The sequence below is a fragment of the Schistocerca serialis genome, unplaced genomic scaffold, assembly GCF_023864345.2.
Source record: "Schistocerca serialis cubense isolate TAMUIC-IGC-003099 unplaced genomic scaffold, iqSchSeri2.2 HiC_scaffold_93, whole genome shotgun sequence".
NCBI lineage: Eukaryota > Metazoa > Arthropoda > Insecta > Orthoptera > Acrididae > Schistocerca > Schistocerca serialis.
Genome location: NW_026048551.1, coordinates 17,501 through 25,000, shown reverse-complemented (window position 1 = coordinate 25,000; position 7,500 = coordinate 17,501). Strand labels below are relative to the sequence as shown.

The window sequence follows — 7,500 nt, the reverse complement described above, 5'->3', positions numbered from 1 at the left end:
TACCAAAAGTGGCCCACTTGGCACTCCGATCCGAGTCGTTTGCTCGCGGCTTCAGCATATCAAGCAAGCCGGAGATCTCACCCATTTAAAGTTTGAGAATAGGTTGAGGTCGTTTCGGCCCCAAGGCCTCTAATCATTCGCTTTACCGGATGAGACTCGTACGAGCACCAGCTATCCTGAGGGAAACTTCGGAGGGAACCAGCTACTAGATGGTTCGATTAGTCTTTCGCCCCTATACCCAGCTCCGACGATCGATTTGCACGTCAGAATCGCTACGGACCTCCATCAGGGTTTCCCCTGACTTCGTCCTGGCCAGGCATAGTTCACCATCTTTCGGGTCCCAACGTGTACGCTCTAGGTGCGCCTCACCTCGCAATGAGGACGAGACGCCCCGGGAGTGCGGAGGCCGCCGCCCCGTGAAGGGCGGGGAAGCCCCATCCTCCCTCGGCCCGCGCAAGGCGAGACCTTCACTTTCATTACGCCTTTAGGTTTCGTACAGCCCAATGACTCGCGCACATGTTAGACTCCTTGGTCCGTGTTTCAAGACGGGTCGTGAAATTGTCCAAAGCTGAAGCGCCGCTGACGGGAGCGATTATTCCGCCCGAGAGCATCCCGAGCCAACAGCGGCGCGGGTCCGGGGCCGGGCCAGGTAGGTCCGTCATCCGGGAAGAACCGCGCGCGCTTGCCGGGAGCCCGAGCGCCCAAAGGGGCGAATCGACTCCTCCAGATATACCGCCGGGCAGCCAGCCAGGACACCGGGGCTCTGCCCAACAGACGCGAACCGAGGCCCGCGGAAGGACAGGCTGCGCACCCGGGCCGTAGGCCGGCACCCAGCGGGTCGCGACGTCCTACTAGGGGAGAAGTGCGGCCCACCGCACACCGGAACGGCCCCGCCCCGCGGCGAGTGGAAAGGCAACCGGACACGACCCCGCCGCGAATTGCTCCGCGCGGGCGGCCGGCCCCATCTGCCGAGGGCGGAGGCCAGTGGCCGGATGGGCGTGAATCTCACCCGTTCGACCTTTCGGACTTCTCACGTTTACCCCAGAACGGTTTCACGTACTTTTGAACTCTCTCTTCAAAGTTCTTTTCAACTTTCCCTCACGGTACTTGTTCGCTATCGGTCTCGTGGTCATATTTAGTCTCAGATGGAGTTTACCACCCACTTGGAGCTGCACTCTCAAGCAACCCGACTCGAAGGAGAGGTCCCGCCGACGCTCGCACCGGCCGCTACGGGCCTGGCACCCTCTACGGGCCGTGGCCTCATTCAAGTTGGACTTGGGCTCGGCGCGAGGCGTCGGGGTAGTGGACCCTCCCAAACACCACATGCCACGACAGGCGGCAGCCTGCGGGGTTCGGTGCTGGACTCTTCCCTGTTCGCTCGCCGCTACTGGGGGAATCCTTGTTAGTTTCTTTTCCTCCGCTTAGTAATATGCTTAAATTCAGCGGGTAGTCTCGCCTGCTCTGAGGTCGTTGTACGAGGTGTCGCACGCCACACCGCCAGCCGGCTGTGCACGCTACCGAGTAAGTACCGGTATGCGAACCGCCAGGCGACGGGCGCGCATCGCACGTTTAAGGAGACGCGGCCGGCCCCACAGGCGGCCACGACACTCCCAGGTCTGCGAAGCGGGGCAAACGCCGCGCGCTTCAGTATACGTAGCCGACCCTCAGCCAGACGTGGCCCGGGAACGGAATCCATGGACCGCAATGTGCGTTCGAAACGTCGATGTTCATGTGTCCTGCAGTTCACATGTCGACGCGCAATTTGCTGCGTTCTTCATCGACCCACGAGCCGAGTGATCCACCGTCCTGGGTGATCTTTTCATAGTTTCCACCATCTCTTTCGAGACAGTTGCATAGGCGGGACTGAGGCGTGTGGCGGCCCTGTTCCAGCGTTCAGTGTCCAACGGCCTCACGGCCGATGGGCGTCGTACGGCTCCACACCGGAGCGGACAGGCAGTCGGGCGAAAGTCATTCAAAACCGGCGCCAGGCGCCAGGTGCCGCAGGCCAGCCGCTCCAGCGCTTCAGCGCTCGTACCACACAACATTGCCGTTAGTTTTGAGACGAACGCGTGGTTCCGCACGCGGCGCACGGCTACTGCGAGCCGTACAGGTAGCTGCGTGTTGCGCGACACGACACGCACATCGAAAGACATGCAGTCTAGTCGGTAATGATCCTTCCGCAGGTTCACCTACGGAAACCTTGTTACGACTTTTACTTCCTCTAAATGATCAAGTTTGGTCATCTTTCCGGTAGCATCGGCAACGACAGAGTCAATGCCGCGTACCAGTCCGAAGACCTCACTAAATCATTCAATCGGTAGTAGCGACGGGCGGTGTGTACAAAGGGCAGGGACGTAATCAACGCGAGCTTATGACTCGCGCTTACTGGGAATTCCTCGTTCATGGGGAACAATTGCAAGCCCCAATCCCTAGCACGAAGGAGGTTCAGCGGGTTACCCCGACCTTTCGGCCTAGGAAGACACGCTGATTCCTTCAGTGTAGCGCGCGTGCGGCCCAGAACATCTAAGGGCATCACAGACCTGTTATTGCTCAATCTCGTGCGGCTAGAAGCCGCCTGTCCCTCTAAGAAGAAAAGTAATCGCTGACAGCACGAAGGATGTCACGCGACTAGTTAGCAGGCTAGAGTCTCGTTCGTTATCGGAATTAACCAGACAAATCGCTCCACCAACTAAGAACGGCCATGCACCACCACCCACCGAATCAAGAAAGAGCTATCAATCTGTCAATCCTTCCGGTGTCCGGGCCTGGTGAGGTTTCCCGTGTTGAGTCAAATTAAGCCGCAGGCTCCACTCCTGGTGGTGCCCTTCCGTCAATTCCTTTAAGTTTCAGCTTTGCAACCATACTTCCCCCGGAACCCAAAAGCTTTGGTTTCCCGGAGGCTGCCCGCCGAGTCATCGGAGGAACTGCGGCGGATCGCTGGCTGGCATCGTTTATGGTTAGAACTAGGGCGGTATCTGATCGCCTTCGAACCTCTAACTTTCGTTCTTGATTAATGAAAACATACTTGGCAAATGCTTTCGCTTCTGTTCGTCTTGCGACGATCCAAGAATTTCACCTCTAACGTCGCAATACGAATGCCCCCGCCTGTCCCTATTAATCATTACCTCGGGTTCCGAAAACCAACAAAATAGAACCGAGGTCCTATTCCATTATTCCATGCACACAGTATTCAGGCGGGCTTGCCTGCTTTAAGCACTCTAATTTGTTCAAAGTAAACGTGCCGGCCCACCGAGACACTCAATAAAGAGCACCCTGGTAGGATTTCAACGGGGTCCGCCTCGGGACGCACGAGCACGCACGAGGCGGTCGCACGCCTTCGGCTCGCCCCACCGGCAGGACGTCCCACGATACATGCCAGTTAAACACCGACGGGCGGTGAACCAACAGCGTGGGACACAAATCCAACTACGAGCTTTTTAACCGCAACAACTTTAATATACGCTATTGGAGCTGGAATTACCGCGGCTGCTGGCACCAGACTTGCCCTCCAATAGATACTCGTTAAAGGATTTAAAGTGTACTCATTCCGATTACGGGGCCTCGGATGAGTCCCGTATCGTTATTTTTCGTCACTACCTCCCCGTGCCGGGAGTGGGTAATTTGCGCGCCTGCTGCCTTCCTTGGATGTGGTAGCCGTTTCTCAGGCTCCCTCTCCGGAATCGAACCCTGATTCCCCGTTACCCGTTACAACCATGGTAGGCGCAGAACCTACCATCGACAGTTGATAAGGCAGACATTTGAAAGATGCGTCGCCGGTACGAGGACCGTGCGATCAGCCCAAAGTTATTCAGAGTCACCAAGGCAAACGGACCGGACGAGCCGACCGATTGGTTTTGATCTAATAAAAGCGTCCCTTCCATCTCTGGTCGGGACTCTGTTTGCATGTATTAGCTCTAGAATTACCACAGTTATCCAAGTAACGTGGGTACGATCTAAGGAACCATAACTGATTTAATGAGCCATTCGCGGTTTCACCTTAATGCGGCTTGTACTGAGACATGCATGGCTTAATCTTTGAGACAAGCATATGACTACTGGCAGGATCAACCAGGGAGCTGCGTCAACTAGAGCTGAGCAGCCGGCCGCCCGGGAGTGTGTCCCGGGGGCCCGCGCGAACACGCAAGCGTCCGCTCAATTATTCTGCAAACAGGAGGAGGCTGAGCTCCCCTGCACAACACACCTCGAAACCCTCTCAGGTCCCGGCGGCGCGCAGCGCCGTCCTAAGTACTTGGTCGGGTTCGAGAGAGGCGCAATCGCCCGGAGTTAGGCGAGTAGACGCTTTAGGTGCGACCACCCGTGCTCCCAACTGAGCTTGCCGCTGCCGACAGAGGCCCGGGAGCGTGCTGTCGTGGCATTGCCGGCGGGAGACAACACGCGCCACCTACGGTGACCGGCAGCTCCAACGCCAGCGCCACAGAAGGACAAAAGCCCCACTTGGGTGCCGAAGCGAACTCTCCCAGCACAGCGCACGCGCCAACACGTCCGCACAGCTGCGATACAAACCACCTGCGAGAACCGCTGGGGCGACCGAGCAGCAGACGGCGTCGCGGCGCCGAGCGCCGGGCGGCGGCGCATCCTCAGCGCACACAGTCCTCAATCGGACCAGCACACTGCAGATGGCCACCGCGCTTCGCACCGGGCCCGCGAGGACCTACTTTGGCCGCAAGGCGCCGCGAGCAGGGGGCGCCGGCGCGCAGCTGCGCCGCCTGCCGCGTCCGTCGGCCGGCGCGCCTGCCACTGGCCGCCCCCACCAGCCGGCTGTAGCGCGTGCGCCCACGCACCGCGCTGCCAGCACGCCGGGCGGCCCCCCCTCACCGGCCGGGGACGGTCCCACCCAGCCACCGCCGCGTATCGCCTCACACCCAGATCCCCTTTCGCGTTCGTGGGCATGGTGGGTCCCCTTTCACGTTCGTGGGCATGGTGGGTATCCCTGAAACAACCGGTTAATAGCTCGACCGATCGTCGCCAACACTGATTCACCTCTAGCGAGAACAACCGCACCACAACGGGTTACCTGTTGTTCATTTGCGTAACGTCACCAGCAAACGTAGACGTCCATCGCCATTTGCAACGAGTATTGCATGCCTGTGTCAGGTGTCACAACACACTACGTCTGCCCACATAGACGCAACAACATGTGCACGCCTCGAGAACACGTGGAAGGTAGCCCCCGTACGTATGCGGTGTCCATTGCGCGAACGACTGTCAGCCGGCCTCTGCAGGATGTCGCAGATGTGGAACGCGGTGCAACATGCTATCACGGTGTGTGAGAAGAGACGACTACGTCCGAATACACGCTCCACTACATCAACAGACTGCTCATGCTGATCGCCATCCAGGGCGTCCGTTCCTCCCACACGTCTGAATGGCGTACCACACTGCAATCCAGCTCTTATAGGGAGACGACACGTAGCTGCGTGCACAATATTTGGACTGTATGGTCTGCCGTTGCTAGGCGCAGTCGTCGTACGGTCACACATGTGCCACGATGTATCATTCAGTACATACGGACCAATGTGCAGTACAGTTTGTGGGTTTTGCGTACATCGGCGGACAGGTGACAGGCCGTACCACAACGTAGGCTGAGTACGTCGGCATGCGAAGGGCATTGAACATGCAAACTTCTCAACGACCAGCTTGCGAAGGCAGGGGGGAAGGGGGGGGGGCATGTACGTCCTGCTGCTATCCACATTACAGTGTATAGCAGGAGCATGTGGAAAGTCAGCAACACCTGCAAGGTGTTTAACATGACGCGATACACAGGGGACCGGGCAGTGCGAATAGCGAACTATATTGCGAGGGTTGCGGTTAGGCAACACTACACTAATTTAACGAGTTGCATAACAATTACAGAGCAGGTTCAGCGACAACGTGCGTCAGGTTAAGGCGCAATATAGGTTAGGTTGAGGCACAATATAGGTTAGGTTAAGGCACAACATGGGTTACGTTAAGGCACAAATTGGGTTACGTTAAGGCACAACATGGGTTACGTTAAGGCACAACATGGGTTACGTTAAGGCACAAATTAGGTTACGTTAAGGCACAAATTAGGTTACGTTAAGGCACAAATTAGGTTACGTTAAGGCACAAATTAGGTTACGTTAAGGCACAAATTAGGTTACGTTAAGGCACAAATTAGGTTACGTTAAGGCACAAATTAGGTTACGTTAAGGCACAAATTAGGTTACGTTAAGGCACAAATTAGGTTACGTTAAGGCACAAATTAGGTTACGTTAAGGCACAAATTAGGTTACGTTAAGGCACAAATTAGGTTACGTTAAGGCACAAATTAGGTTACGTTAAGGCACAAATTAGGTTACGTTAAGGCACAAATTAGGTTACGTTAAGGCACAAATTAGGTTACGTTAAGGCACAAATTAGGTTACGTTAAGGCACAAATTAGGTTACGTTAAGGCACAAATTAGGTTACGTTAAGGCACAAATTAGGTTACGTTAAGGCACAAATTAGGTTACGTTAAGGTACAATATGGGTTAGGTTAAGGTACAATATGGGTTAGGTTAAGGCACAACGTAGGTTAGGTTAAGGCACAACATAGGTTAGGTTAAGGCACAACATAGGTTAGGTTAAGGCACAACATAGGTTAGGTTAAGGCACAACATAGGTTAGGTTAAGGCACAACATAGGTTAGGTTAAGGCACAACATAGGTTAGGTTAAGGCACAACATAGGTTAGGTTAAGGCACAACATAGGTTAGGTTAAGGCACAACATAGGTTAGGTTAAGGCACAACATAGGTTAGGTTAAGGCACAACGTAGGTTAGGTTAAGGCACAACGTAGGTTAGGTTAAGGCACAACGTAGGTTAGGTTAAGGCACAACGTAGGTTAGGTTAAGGCACAACGTAGGTTAGGTTAAGGCACAACGTAGGTTAGGTTAAGGCACAACGTAGGTTAGGTTAAGGCACAACGTAGGTTAGGTTAAGGCACAACGTAGGTTAGGTTAAGGCACAACGTAGGTTAGGTTAAGGCACAACGTAGGTTAGGTTAAGGCACAACGTAGGTTAGGTTAAGGCACAACGTAGGTTAGGTTAAGGCACAACGTAGGTTAGGTTAAGGCACAACGTAGGTTAGGTTAAGGCACAACGTAGGTTAGGTTAAGGCACAACGTAGGTTAGGTTAAGGCACAACGTAGGTTAGGTTAAGGCACAACGTAGGTTAGGTTAAGGCACAACGTAGGTTAGGTTAAGGCACAACGTAGGTTAGGTTAAGGCACAACGTAGGTTAGGTTAAGGCACAACGTAGGTTAGGTTAAGGCACAACGTAGGTTAGGTTAAGGCACAACGTAGGTTAGGTTAAGGCACAACGTAGGTTAGGTTAAGGCACAACGTAGGTTAGGTTAAGGCACAACGTAGGTTAGGTTAAGGCACAACGTAGGTTAGGTTAAGGCACAACGTAGGTTAGGTTAAGGCACAACATAGGTTAGGTTAAGGCACAACATAGGTTAGGTTAAGGCACAACAT

At 54.6% G+C, this 7,500-nt stretch overlaps 3 non-coding genes across 3 annotated transcripts in view; all 3 read right to left on the bottom strand.

Annotated features, from left to right (window-relative positions):
• Nucleotides 1-1,470, bottom strand: part of LOC126452762 (large subunit ribosomal RNA) — a 4,222-nt gene extending 2,752 nt beyond the window's left edge. Inside the window, exon 1 of the ribosomal RNA XR_007584736.1 lies at nt 1-1,470. This exon is cut by the window's left edge and continues 2,752 nt beyond it. This is a non-coding gene — a ribosomal RNA (large subunit ribosomal RNA).
• Nucleotides 1,471-1,658: 188 nt separating this feature from the next.
• On the bottom strand, nt 1,659-1,813 carry LOC126452766 (5.8S ribosomal RNA). The gene has a single exon (XR_007584737.1). It is a non-coding gene; the product is annotated as a 5.8S ribosomal RNA (ribosomal RNA).
• A 353-nt stretch (nt 1,814-2,166) lies between these two features.
• On the bottom strand, nt 2,167-4,075 carry LOC126452769 (small subunit ribosomal RNA). Its single transcript, XR_007584740.1, has one exon. It is a non-coding gene; the product is annotated as a small subunit ribosomal RNA (ribosomal RNA).
• Between the last annotated feature and the right edge of the window lie 3,425 nt (nt 4,076-7,500).